Here is a 14,553-nt window from a genome sequence, read left to right as displayed (position 1 = left end):
AGAGAACACAGAAAAGCTGAAGGCAGCTCTCAGCAGAAACACATGGCATTAACAATGAGTTCTCAATCATAAAAAACACAGCCAGTGTTGGTTCTTAGGCTTTCTCTTAGCCCTGCCTGCCCTCAGGTGAAGCATGCTGTTCCTGACTTCAAGGTAGGAATACACCCGAGTCAAAACCCAGGGTCTGCCTGCTTTGGAGCAGCCAAACCTCGATTCTCTGCTTTGCTACGTAGACAGGAGGCCAGCTCTGGGTGAAGTGTGTTACAGTTTCTCTCCAAACCTACTTTCACCTAGACAGACCCCAAGGTGTATATCTGAGAGAATCAAAAGCCTGAGCCCTATCCCTCAATAGAGTACACTAAAAGCAAAAGCCCTATTTTCAGGGAGTATTAGAACTCATACTCTATTTTAATGATTAAAAAAAATTCGTCCTAATCCCAGAGTTCTTCAACAGCCTCTAAACATAAGAAGATCTAATAGAGGTGTATCACATTTCATGAATGAATCTCTGGAATCAGACAAAGGAGAAATCAGAGTACTTTTTAAAAGTACTGTTGTCAGGGGCTTCCCTGGTGGTGCAGTGGTTGAGAGTCCGCCTGCCGATGCAGGGGACACGGGTTCGTGCCCCGGTCCGGGAAGATCCCACATGCCACGGAGCGGCTGGGCCCGTGAGCCATGGCCGCTGAGCCTGCGCGTCTGGAGCCTGTGCTCCGCAACGGGAGAGGCCACAGCAGTGAGAGGCCCGCGTACGGCAAAAAAAAAAAAAGTACTGTTGTCAGCTTTACAAAAAGATTCTCAATGCATATAGATGTATATATCTAAGGCATTAAAGCAAGGAATACCTTATAATTAAATTTAGCTCAAAACATCAACGATAATTTTGACAATATACTTTACAATTCAAAGGAAACCAGTTCAAGAAAGATACCAATGCAAAGATAACTTTCACTAGTCTTATACCTCATTTGGAAATCTCACAGATCACATGGTCTTAGTTAATTAAAGACTCTAATTTCAGACACAGTGATGTCCACCTGATGCCACAATTTCCATAGAGTGTTCATAAGTTGTTCAGGATCTTTATGTATTCCAACCCAGCAGCCATTAACAAAAATCTTGGTTGCACTAAAATGCAACACCAAAAGCATTTTGTACTTAGTAACCCTATAATAAGCTATAACTAAAGATTAACAATAGTTTTTTGCATCTATACACACTCAGCAACAGCTGCAGGAGAAATTTCTTCTAAACTTCCATACTCCATTCTTCTAAAAATACCAGAATTGGAGAAGGTTGAGATCCAACTGAAATATAAGCCATCAGAGCTAAATTCTTCACAAGTCCTACAGCATGGCCCTTGGAATAAATAAAGTTCATATTACTCATACTGATTTAACATGCCTATCGAAATTCTTTTCCAAAAATATTTTTCCTTCAATTTGACCTCAGGATGTACTCTTACTTCCTAAGAACAAAATTATAAATAATATCTTAGTTCTAAACTACACTACACAATTAAATAAAAATTTGCTTCTAAAAATAATTATACCCTACATAATTACTGTCAGACTTTTTATCCTGAACATAAATTCTAATGCATTACTTCTGGAGTCTCAGTAGGACACACCATTCCCCACAATGTATTATGCAACTGTCTCGGTTTTGCTAGCTTGCCATCTCTACCAATGGAAGGATTTAAACAACACAGGTGAGAAAGAGTAGATGCAAAAGTCAGGCAGTTTAAATACCTAGAAAACAATAGCAAATCTTTAAAGTTTGGGCATTTCTGTTACTCACACTATCATGTTTTTGGCAAATACTAGAATGAAGCAAAGTCATATTTTTACATATAATCCACTCAGTGTTCAACTGTCCCCATCCCTCCTTTCTCCATCCTGCCCTGGATAATCTTATTCACCCCTGTAACTTAACTGACCCTTATAGCAGGGATGGCAAATACATGACATATAGTTCTAACATACCACGTAAATGTTTTGTTTATGGTCTATCTCCAACCACTAGGATGTTAGTTCCACAAGGGTGGGGAATTTTATTTGTTTGTTTCATTCTCTGTTGGATTTAAAGAATCCATTTGGGTCATGTAACCATATCAATAAATACTCTAATAACTAAAATATACTCCACTTTCTAACTCTGTGACTAGTGTTTGGTCTACATTACCTTACTTCTCTGTGGTCTTAAAGACTCTGGACAATTCAGGACAACTTTAAGAATATCAATTACTCCTGAGACAAGGATCATCAATGGAAAAAATTGATAAGGAAATGCATATTTATCTAGACTCAACAAACCTTTCCACAAAAATAGTAACTTCACAGTGGAAGAATCTAACAGATGCCACTGTGAAGTTAATATTACCAATAATGGGACAAAATGACACCCTGTGACTCCTGATGTGATGCCCTGGGAAGTACACAATATGATCTCTGTATTTGTCCTGCCAAAAAATGCATAAATTGAATCTAATCATAAGGAAATATTGGAAAAGCCCAAATTGAGGATATTCTACAAAATAAATGGCCTATCCTTTTCAAAAATTTCAGTGTTCTGGAACACTGAGGATAAATACAAGGGAAGATAGGGACTTACCTGGTGGCGCAGTGGTTAAGAATCTGCCTGCCAATGCAGGGGACACGGGTTTGAGCCCTGGTCTGGGAAGATTCCACACACCGCGGAGCAACTAAGCCCGTGCACCACAACTACTGAGCCTGCACTCTAGAGCCCGCGAGCCACAACTACTGAGGCTGCATGCCACAACTACTGAATCTCACGCCCCTAGAGCCCGTGCTCTGCAACGAGAAGCCATTGCAACAAGAAGCCCATGCACCGTAACGAAGAGTAGCCCCCGCTCGCTGCAACTAGAGAAAGCCCGCGTGCAGCAACAAAGACCCAAAGCAGCCAAAAATAAATAAATAAATAAAGACAAGGGAAGCTAAAAAGAGACTAAAGAGACATAAAAACAACATGCAATACATGATCGTGGACTAGATTTCTGAACCAGAAAAAAAAATGCCATTAAGGACATGATCAGCACAACTGGCAAAAACCTGAATAAGATGGCGAAGCTAACAGTGTTGTACCAAAGTTAAATGTCCTGATTTGGATAATTATACTACAGTTGGGTAAGTGAATGTCCTGGTTCTTAGGAAATATACACTGAAGTATTTAGGGTTAAAGGGGCATGAATGCCTGAAACTTACTCTCAAGCGGTCCAGAAAAAAATAAAACGTATATATAGATAATAGAATCCTAAAGTAAATGAGGCAAAGGTAACAACTGGTGATTCTGGGTGCAGAGTATAGGAGGGTTATCTGCAACTTTCCTATAAATTAGAAATGATTTCAAAGTAAAAGGTTTAAAAAAAAAAAATGTATCAACTACTCTTTTTCCCTTTATACTAAATAGCGCCAGACTAGTATGCTTTTATGGTTTTCCTTACTACTCTTTCTTCTTGTTGATGTCAGTGAACTCTGGCTGCCTCTAGGTTTCATGTCTGTTTTACAGAGAATTGTCAGGAGAGAAGGCAAGGCAGGGCTGAAGGCTTGCACTACACAGTAAATAGCATGGGGTTTGCAACAGCTAAACTGATCTTCAGAGCAGCTTTGTACTGTGTTTTAGGATTAGCAACAGTCAATAACTTTAAATCTCATGAAAATACTATGAATACATTTTGCTTGTGCAATACCATTTCCATCATCTCTGGATCTTCAAAATCATAAATAATATGCTCTGAAATATCTCTGTCAGACACAAAATCTAACGCTCTAAAAAAATTAATGATGAAAATGTCTGGGTTAATATATGGTAGGGTTGCCACAATGTGCTGAACAATAGCACTCTTTTTGCACCCTAGGAAAAAAAAACATCATTAGAATATGAGGACACAGAGATCGTAGCCATATATAAACATCATAAGAACCGTTTTATATACATGTTCATTATATGTATTTCAAAAGAAGCATGCCTCTCATATTTTAAGGAATGTCCTATGGCTGCTTTTCAAACCAATGGAACAGGTTTACTCATTTGATGGACAGACTGGTCATTTGGACCTAAGAGAACTTGCATTATCTACTCTCTCTGTCTGCCAAGATCCTCTAGAATTCCCCAAGGCTGGATTTGGAAATGACCTTTGGCTGCAAAACACAGACCCCCAAGTCCTTTCCCCCAACCAAAAAAATTTAAAACTTTGGAAGAAAGAAAGAAATGAGGGCAAAATAAGAGAGAATATGGATAGACAAATGTGGGAAAAGCTAAGCACAAAATGAAAAACAAATATTAACTCTTAGTTGGTCTGTGAGGTATCTCCACATACGAACAATGTTTCAAAATTAACAAACAGCCTCTCTCATATAAGCTTCTCTTTTCCAATTTTTCCCCCTTTAACTGCAACACAGACAGAAATGAAATAAAAGTTACTAGCTTACACTGCATTACACAACACCTGGTTTCTCAGTTTTAATCAAATTTCTTTCCTTCAACATCAAATTCTATCTTCTCTTGGCCTCATAACCCTACATTATCATGGTCCATCTAATAAAAGTTTCTGTTGTCTTCCTCCTCCTACTTCAGGCCTCCTTCCTTGGAAACCTTATCCCATCTCACGGATGTTCAGTAACAACTTCACATAAAGGATATGCAAATCTTCATCTTGATCTTTTTCCTGTACCGTCAACCCTCATGTCTCTGATTGCTATTTCATTCTTTCAACTTAGATACCAATTATTCCATTCAGTCTATTATTTGTTTCATCAAAAAAAATTTTCTGAATAAGCAAAACATTAAAGCAGAATGCCTACATCATGCACCACCCAAAATCTTTTGTCTAAAAATGAACTCACTAGGTTCTCTCTAAAAACCAATTCTTGGGAGTTCTCTATTTTATCTAGGACCTCAGAGTAAGAACCATACAATCTTAATTGATTCATTCTCATATTATATCAAATTTATCACTATATCTGGATGATTTTCCTTTCTCTGCCACTAATTAATTCAGTTTGCCCATAGCTGCCATGATAATCTCTCTAACGTACTGGGTTCTTACTTTTGCCCTCCATAATCCAGGCCAATGCTTATCAAAAAAAAATGCACATCACAGTCACCTGGGGATCTTTTCCAAACTCTTGTGCTTGGGCCCCGTTCTACCCCCATTCACAAGTAAAAACCATTTTAATTCTTTAAAACACCTATTCTACACGGGATTTTAACTTCAGGCACTTAAACATCTCTGATGTTCAAGACTCCTTCTTTATAAAACTTATAAAAGTGATACTAGACTCTGCAGAACTGTTTGTAAGAGCACAAGACTGGAAACCTAAATGTCCATCAAAAAAGAAATGGTTAAAAAAATTATGCTACATCTACACATGGAATATCACAGCTCAAAAACAATGATCAATTGCTGATCTAAATATATTTTTAAAGGATACCAGCAACCTTCAAACAGTGCATATGTTATGCTCCCATTTATAATTTTGTGTTAAGACTATTTCTGGATGGATTCATGAGAAATTATCAAAAACAGCTACCACAGGACTTCCTTGGTGGCGCAGTGGTTAAGAATCTGCCTGCCAATGCAGGGGACACGGGTTCGAGCCCTGGTCTGGGAAGATCCCACATGCTGCGAAGCAACTAAGCCCATGAGCCACAGCTACTGAGCCTGTGGTCTAAAGCCCACGAGCCACAACTACTGAAGCCTGCGCACCTAGAAGCCTGTGCTCTGCAACAAAAGAAGTCACAGCAATGAGAAGCCCACGCATTGCAACCAAGAGTAGCCCTGGTTCACCGCAACTAGAGAAACCCTGCGCACAGCAACGAAGACCCAACACAGCCATAAATAAACAAACAACTACCGCTGGGGAAGAAATCTGGGGATCAAAGGAAGACTACTTTTTATAGTGTACCCTTTTTTGTAATTTTTTGAACTATTTTAATGTGCACATGTGCCTTATTCAAAACAATAAAAAATGTACATGAAATTAAATAAGAGTTGATTACAACAAATTTCCAATACAGTTGTAAAGATTAAATCAAGCAAACTGAGTAACATAATTGGCACATAGCAAATATTCAAGAAATGCTAGCTGTTATTATATTACATTATTATAAGCAACATGCCTAGGGTAGGCAGCTACTAAGATAGTGCTCGATGATCCCTGCCTACTATTACTGCCTTGTATAATCCCCTCCCTTGAGTATGGACTGGATGTGCTGACTTGCATCTAATAAATAGAACTTGGCAAAAATGATAGGATGTTGCTTCCAAGATTAAGGTATAAAAAGATGGTGATTTCTAAGAATTCCCTGGCAATCCAGTGGTTAGGACTCGGCGCTTTCACTGCCAGGGCCTGGGTTCAATCCTTGGTTGGGGAACTAAGACCCTGCAAGTCTCGAGGCGCAGCCAAAAAAAAGAAAAACAAAAAAAAGGTGACTACCATCCTGCCCTTATGCTCTACAAATTTTCTGAATTACGCTCTCTGCCAAAGTGAGCTGCCATGTTATCAGTTGCTGTATGGAGGGGAGCCAAGCGGCAAGGAACTGATTCCTGCCAACAACCATGCAAACGAGCCTTAAGATGATGACTGCAGCCCAGACAAATAACTTGACTGAAGGCTTGTGAGAGATACTTAGCTAAAGGACCCAACTAAGCCACATCCAGAAACTGTAAGATGATAAATGTTGCTACTGGAGTGATTTATTACACAGTAGTAAGTATATAATAAAATACCTAGCATATAACACTGATAATATGCTCCAGAAAAACTTTTTGACTAAATATGTAGTCTGGTAACTTACAAAACTAGACCAACAGGAATAAACCCAAACAATATCATGTAATAGTCCATACCTGTCCTCCTCTTGCCAGCATGCTAACCCAGGTAGTGGGTCAAAAGAATTCTCCAGACATGATCTACACTCTCCTGTGTAGGCATACTTAGAATCCTTTTTGGCAAACACAAAGGTTGTGTTTGTTGCCATTTTCTCTTGACCAATCAGAACCTATATGGACAATAAAAGTTACAGCCATAAAACCCACAAGGTCCTTGAAGTAGAAAGAAGCGTGAAATCTGCATCTTAATTTAATCTCATCATACAGGCTCACTGAAACATCAATTCTTGAACTTTACAAACTCCATTTTGCAAAAATGCTCCATAGAAACATACAAGTTTGAACAACTGACCAAATTTCTAGTGCGTATTATATACAGCTAAATAAAACTTTGGTTTATATAAATTCAGCTGTCACCCCCCTAAATAATTCAACTACCACTTTCAGATTATTCTATAGAAAAGCTTACTTTTTAATTTCAACTTTCATAATTTAAATCTTAATGATAATTGTGTAATTTAAAAAAAATAATGCTACTAGCGCTTTCCTGGTGGTGCAGTGGTTAAGAATCCACCTGCCAATGCAGGGGACATGGGATCGAGCCCTGGCCCGGGAAGATACCACATGCCGCGGAGCAACTAAGCCTGTGCGCCACAACTACTGACCCTGCGCTCTAGAGCCCACGAGCCACAACTAATGAGCCCACACGCCACATCTACTGAAGCCCGCGCACTTCAGAGCCTGTGCTCCGCAACAAGAGAAGCCACTGCAACGAGAAGCCCGCGCACCGCAACGAAGAGTAGCCCCCGCTCGCCGCAACTAGAGAAAGCCTGTGCACAGCAACGAAGACCCAACACAGCCAAAAATAATAATCAAATAAAATAAATTTATAAAAATAACGCTACTATACCTTTTCTGATCCATTAATAACGAAGTAGCCATCAGGATCCAAGAGGCATCCATGTAACTCACAAAGATCATGATCTGCTAAGCCATTTAGTAGACAGTAAATTGAATGCAACATAACTGGAACTTTACCAATAAAGGTTTTCTGATGCTGCATCTGAAGTTGTTCTTCACCTTCTTTAATGACTGTTTCTGTTATAAAGTGGAGCAGAAAATAAAAGCAGATCACAAGTTAATAGTAAGGTAATTGTTAAAACCCTCAACTGGTTAAAACTGCATTTTCTAAACTGTATTTCAATATCAGCTGCTGGATTTCTTACGTGAGATTTCTTAATCTGGCTTCACGTGGCAACACTGGTGAAGCAGCATCATCTCTTATGGGCTTGGAGAGGTAAAGCTGTTCAAACTTCAGCAAATATCTTGGCTAAAATGAAACCAAAAAACATGAAGAGGGTGAATAATTTTTTTCCATAAAACTTTCAATGATTCCATTTAAACCACCATTAACATTTTGAGTAGAAGAAACTCTATAAACCGACTAAATCAATCCACTTTAATATGGGTACTCTCCAAAGTCAACAGCCATATTCCACAGACATAAAGTTTTATGCTTCATCACTTTCTTAAGGTGTAAGACAAAAAGCAACATTTATCAAGAGTTAATATATCGCAAGTAAGTAAGACTATACACGTATCATACGCTCTGAATTTATATGAAACAATTAAAATGGATTTGCACTAATGATCTACACAGCCGTTTCATGTGCCGTCTCCTTCATTCAGGTCAGAAGTACAGTTACCAGAAAAAAAAGAAAAGATAAATTTGGACAATTAGAAGTACACTCTAATCTCATCAATAGAACATAGAAAAACTAAACCTAACTCTTCAATTAAATATACAGAAAATCCTAATTACTACTCTACATAAAGGACTGAATACTTCTAGCCCTGGCTGACTATAGCTCAGCCCTTAGCAGAAAAAAAAAGTTTTCAGTAACATATCTATTTGCTGCCCAATAAAACAAGACCCACGAAAACTTTCCAATTATAAATGGATAGTGTATTTCTCTCTAGATCAATTCTCAGAGGAGGAGAAGATGAGAGTAAGCAGACCATTAAAGGTAAATTGTTGACACCCAAGCTTCCCAAACTGGAGTAGGAAAAAAGCATAGAGAACTGGTGGTGATAATGAGTCAAGTGGAAGCCAGCCATCCAACTACTCATTTCTACTATCACCCTAGTATAGGACATTATTATCTGAAACCCAAGCTATACCAAGATTTTAATCTGACTCCAGCCTCTCCACGCCAAGTAAACATGATCTCCAAAGTAACCTTTCTAAAATAATGCTTCATGCACATTCTTTGACAATCTTTCCACAATTCCCCTTGACATCCAAAGGCTGTGACAATCTGGTTTCATCTTATCTTCTACTAATACCTATCAAAAACAAATCAAACCAAAAATCATATACTGTTATAGACCCTAAAATCTATCCCCAAGCCAAATATTGATATACCAAGTATTTATTTGCTGAAATGATTAAGTATCTTTTCTCTACTAAGACAAGTCCTACCCTGCCCTTCAGAGTTAAAGTCCCTCCCATCTCTTCCTGTAGGCTCTGATATACCAGCTTGAGAGATCTCTTCCTCCATAAGTACTTACGACACTGGCACTTTGAAAATGCTACATTATAATATTGTTGTCTCTCTTGTTTTGCAAAGACCATGAAGAGAAAATGCTCTAAGTATAAAAAAGGCATTTTATGCCCATTTTCCAACACAGTGCCAGAAGTGCCAATTATTTTTGTTCTTAACAGCAGAATTCTGTGCAGCATCTCCAGCCAGAATGAGAATAATACATCAGCCCTTACAAGATAAGCTACAGAAAAGAGGGACTGAACTGGCCGGAAGTAATATTCTCTCCTTCTGTCTAATTCTATTTCTGGGGCTCTCCCTACTTCCCCTTGTTTTTCAGTTTTCCCTGTCCCTCAAGGCCCATCATGCTGCCTCTCTACTCAAAAACTAGGGTCAGTCATTATTATTCATGTAAAACTAGATTCTAAAATTATAGCCTTGGGACTTCCCTGTTGGTGCAGTGGTTAAGAATCTGCCTGCCAATGCAGGGGACATGGGTTTGATCCCTGGTCCGGGAAGATCCCACATGCTGTGGAGCAACGAAGCCCATGAGCCACAACTACTGAGCCTGTGCTCTAGAGCCTGTGAGCCACAACTACTGAGCCCACGTGCCACAACTACAGAAGCCCGCATGCCTAGAGCCTGTGCTCTGCAACAAGAGAAGCCATCTGAATGAGAAGCCCGTGCACCGTAACGAAGAGTAGCCCCTGCTGACTGCAACTAGAGAAAGCCCCCGCGCAGCAAAAAAGACCCAATGCAGCCAAAAATAAATAAAGTTATATAAAAAATAAGTTAAATAAAATTATAGCCTTGCTATGATTTTAACAATGCTAAAAAAACATGCATGTGAAAACAAAGACTACAATGAACTTAGAAAAATTAAAACAGCTAATATGATTGATGGTTTTCCTTTATTATATCTTCTATTGTTATGATAATGTTATTTCATGCAACAAATAATCAAGGGAAAAAGTCCTTCACATACTTTTTCTTTTATGATTCCTTACACTGTAAAAGAAAAAAGTGAGGTTTTTCTGAAGCAATATAACTATTTCTGGCTTGCTTCTCTTAGTAGTCTATCATATCTCTGAGTTCTGTCTTACTGGCTATTAAATACTTACTATCTGAATACGGATTAGGGTTTTACATTACTTGCAAAAATGCATCTCTCCATTAGTAAGAATAAATCAGGAGCTGATTGATGATACTAGAAGAACACTACTAAAAACACCTACAGACCCTCTTCTTTTTTTTTTTTTTTAACTGTTAGGCCAGGTGAGTTAAGGACTGAAATTTCAAATCAATCCTCTTATTTATGTTACTTTATTAGAATAACCATTTTACTGGTTCTTCAACTTCTCTACTAGCATGCTGTTTCCGCTTATAGGTCTATAGGTGGAGCATCTTCCACAATTCTTCGAATAGACATCTGAATAAACTCATCAAAAGCATCCAGCTGTTGTCTGACCAAGGCTTTCTTGTCAAAATGGGAACTGGAAAAACAGCTGAGTTCATAATCAGTTACAACTCAGTGATGCTTTCTAGCATATTTCCCCATTTCCATTATTATTAAATTCAGTAAATACTAATCATTAAATACCAACCACTCTATACAAATCATTACAAAAAATACTATGTGGTATCCAAAAAAGGAATAAATCTAAGAACGCTTTCTCTGTAGAGCTTAGTTAAATTTGGGGGAAAGAGACATACTGGTAAAATAATTCAAACAGAACTTAAGAACTATAAGAAAGCCCTAATTTACAAATGTCCTTTACATATCAATTTCATCCAATATGTTTGAAACATTTCTTGAAAAATGTGTCTGAAGATAAAAACTAAACAAAATGCACAAAGATAAAAATAAGTATGACAACATGAATGGACCTTTAGATAATTATGCTAAGTCAGATGGAGGACAAATACCATATGATTTCACTCATATGTGGAATCTAAAAAAAAAACCCAAAACCAAACCAACAAACAAACAAAAGAAAAGAAAAACAAACTCACAGATATAGGACAGATTAATGGTTACCAGAGGGGAAGGGAGTTGAGGGGTAGTTGAAATGGGTGAATGGGATCAACTGTACGATGATGGATGGTAACTAGACTACGGTGGTGATCACTCTGTTGTATATACAGATGTTGAACTATAATGCTGTATTCCTGAAACTTATATAATTTTTAAAAAGGATTTAAAAAAGATAAAATAAGAACTCTAGGCGGGGTCTACAGGGAGGAGAGCAGCCGGGGTTGGTCAGGGCGCATGCGGCCGGCGGCGCCTGCACGACCCGGTCCCGGTCGGTTCGAGGCTCCGGGGCCCCCGCACCCGCCGCCCGCGCGCCGCGTCCCGGGCCGCCGCCGCCTCAGATGCCACTTGTGGAATTCTTTTCCCCGGCGGCTGTAACTTTAAACCGGCCTGAGCGAGGCCTATTTTTAGTCAGAAACCAGCCACCGGAGAATGGCTGCGGAGAACGCTGAGATGGAGGGCCAGCCCGCCACTTGAAGATTCCTCACCAAGTGGCCGGGAAGGACCGGCTTGACCTAGGAATCCTTCTTTGAGATTTCAAGGTTCTGTCGCCCGCTTCCAGGGTTGGCCGGACTGGTTGCTGAGGGGCTTTTGACTGAGGGTGCTGCCCGAGCTTGGGGAGCTGTACATGAATGAACCGCATCGCCGGGCCTCAGAGCGCTGACTCTGAGGCCACCACGCATGAGCCCGGGCCACCCTCCTGCAGAAGTCACAACAGGAGCTCCTTAGGGACCGGCTTGTGGTGGTGAGGAGCCAGGAGATGCATGTAGCTGCCAAGTACCGCCAGGCCTCCCTGTACGTGGGTGACCTCCACGCGGATGTCACCGAGGACCTGCTGCTTAAGAAGTTCAGCGCTGTGAGGCCCGTGCTGTCTATCCGCATCTGCAGGGACCTGGTCACCTGCCGCTCTCTGGGCTATGCCTATGTGAACTTTCTGCAGCTGGCAGATGCCCAGAAGGCCCTGGACACCACGAACTTTGACCCTATAAAGGGCAAATCCATCCGTCTCATGTGGTCTCAGCGTGACGCCTACTTGAGGAAATCTGGAATTGGGAACGTGTTCATCAAGAATCTGGACAAATCCACTGATAACAAAACCCTTTATGAACACTTTTCATCTTTTGGGAAGATCCTGTCCTCCAAGATGATGAGTGATGATCATGGCTCCAGGTGCTATGTGTTCGTGCACTTTCAGAACCAGATTGCCACCGACAGGGCCATCCAGGAGATGAATGGCGCACTGCTTAAGGACTGCAGGCTGTTTGTTGGCAGATTCAAAAGCCGCAAAGATCGGGAAGCCGAGCTCCAAAACAAAGCCAGTGAGTTCACCAATGTTTACATCAAAAACTTCGGAGATGACATGGATGATGAGAGACTGAGGGAAGTTTTCAGCAAATATGGGAAAACACTGAGTGTTAAGGTGATGACAGATTCCAGTGGGAAATCCAAAGGCTTTTTGGCTTTGTGAGTTTTGATAGCCATGAGGCTGCCAAAAAGGCTGCTGAAGAAATGAATGGAAAGGACATAAATGGACAACTGCTTTTTGTAGGCCGGGCACAAAAGAAAGCAGAGCGACAGGCTGAGTTAAAGCAAATGTCTGAGCAGCTGAAACAGGAACGATTTCGGCAGTGCCGGGGGGCAAAACTCTATATTAAGAACCTGGATGAGACCACTGATGATGAAAAGCTACGGAGGGAATTTTCTTCATTTGGATCAATTAGCAGAGTTAAGGCAATGCAGGAAGAAGGGTGAAGCAAAGGGTTTGGCTTGATCTGCTTCTCCTCTCCTGAGGAGGCCACTAAAGCAATGACTGAGATGAATGGCCGCATCTTGGGCTCCAAGCCGCTCAACATCGCCCTGGCCCAGAGCCTGTAGGAGAGGAAAACTTAATGCACCAGCCAGTGTTTGTAGCAGCTTGGGGGATGTTAGTGGTCTCTGCCTGAATCGTCCTCAGTAAATTTCAAATCCCAACTGATGGGTGCTTAGTTTAGTAAACATTAGGATCGAAGGTTTTGTATACAAAGCTATTTATTTTTCTTTGGAGGAAAAATAAGTGAATCTTAGAACCTCGGTTCTTTTTATAGAGGCACACCACCTAATTATAATATGGTATATTTTTCTGATTTTGATGTAGTGCTAATAGCAATAAGTATAATTAGATATATTTTAACTGCATTTTGAACCAACTGAAGTGTGGTAATTATTTGCATTTATTGCATACTTTTTCTTATTTTAATAATATTGCTAGCTTTAATTTCTTCCATGAAAATATGCCCAAAGTAGTTCTTATACCCAAGGATTGCAAAGTAATTTATTTTTACAAACAGAAATCTTCTAATTTCTCATCTATTTTTTTAAAGAAACCAAAGTTTAAAAATTGCTACTACAAACTCAATATCTAATTTCATTTTGAATTAATGTTTAAAATACTAGGAAATAGTTGAATTTCCTTTCAATTTATATCCTGAAATGGTGTTTTTCTGATGGCTGAAATTAATGATGGAGTTTTTTAATGTTGCCTACAAACCTGCTTTATAGGATATTTTACTGTTCTTTCCATTGGTTGACATAATCCAGGTGCTTGCTGGTTATCAAAATTGTGACTTGAATAGTAAAACCTTAACTTCCACATTTCTTAAGTTATAAGCCTGTATCATTTCAGGTCAAAAAGTAGGCCTAGGGGCTTCCCTGGTGGCGCAGTGGTTGAGAGTCTGCCTGCCGATGCAGGGAACACGGGTTCGTGCCCCGGTCCGGGAGGATCCCACATGCCGCGGAGCGGCTGGGCCCGTGAGCCATGGCCGCTGGGCCTGCACATCCCGGAGCCTGTGCTCCGCGATGGGAGGGGCCACAACAGTGAGAGGCCCGCGTACTGCTAAAAAAAAAAAAAAAAAAAAAAAGTTGGCCTACTCTTAATTCTCTTCATACATATACAGCATAAAATTATGCTTTAAGTTTTGAACCAGGTACCAACATTACAAAAGTCATATATAGAAAACACAGACATTCTGTTTAACAACTGTGTTTTCTAATCTCTGTTATATGTTGTAACATGTAGTGATATTGTCTCAGGGTTCAGAACAGTAAAAGTTTATGAACTCCACGTCTCCTGTTATTAGACCTTAAGAGCT

General features: G+C 39.8%; 1 protein-coding gene and 1 pseudogene across 4 annotated transcripts in view; one reads left to right on the top strand and one right to left on the bottom strand.

Annotated features, from left to right (window-relative positions):
- Window positions 1-14,553, bottom strand: part of LOC111169240 (RE1-silencing transcription factor) — a 199,769-nt gene that overhangs the window by 162,033 nt on the left and 23,183 nt on the right. For all 4 annotated transcript variants that reach the window (XM_089911979.1, XM_089911978.1, XM_089911981.1 and 1 more), the window contains 2 exons: window positions 8,077-8,180; window positions 7,761-7,948 (listed from right to left, as the gene is read on the bottom strand). The gene's annotated coding sequence lies outside the window, so the exon portion shown is untranslated. The remainder of the gene's footprint in view (window positions 1-7,760; window positions 7,949-8,076; window positions 8,181-14,553) is intronic.
- Window positions 11,071-13,728, top strand: LOC111169266 (polyadenylate-binding protein 4-like pseudogene; annotated as a pseudogene).

The sequence above is a fragment of the Delphinapterus leucas genome, chromosome 5 (assembly GCF_059928025.1).
Source record: "Delphinapterus leucas isolate spDelLeu-1000000601 "Yukka" chromosome 5, BTC_Dleu_Yukka2, whole genome shotgun sequence".
NCBI classification, from domain to species: domain Eukaryota; kingdom Metazoa; phylum Chordata; class Mammalia; order Artiodactyla; family Monodontidae; genus Delphinapterus; species Delphinapterus leucas.
Note: the sequence above shows the minus strand (reverse complement) of the source record. Positions and strands in the feature narration are given on the sequence as shown.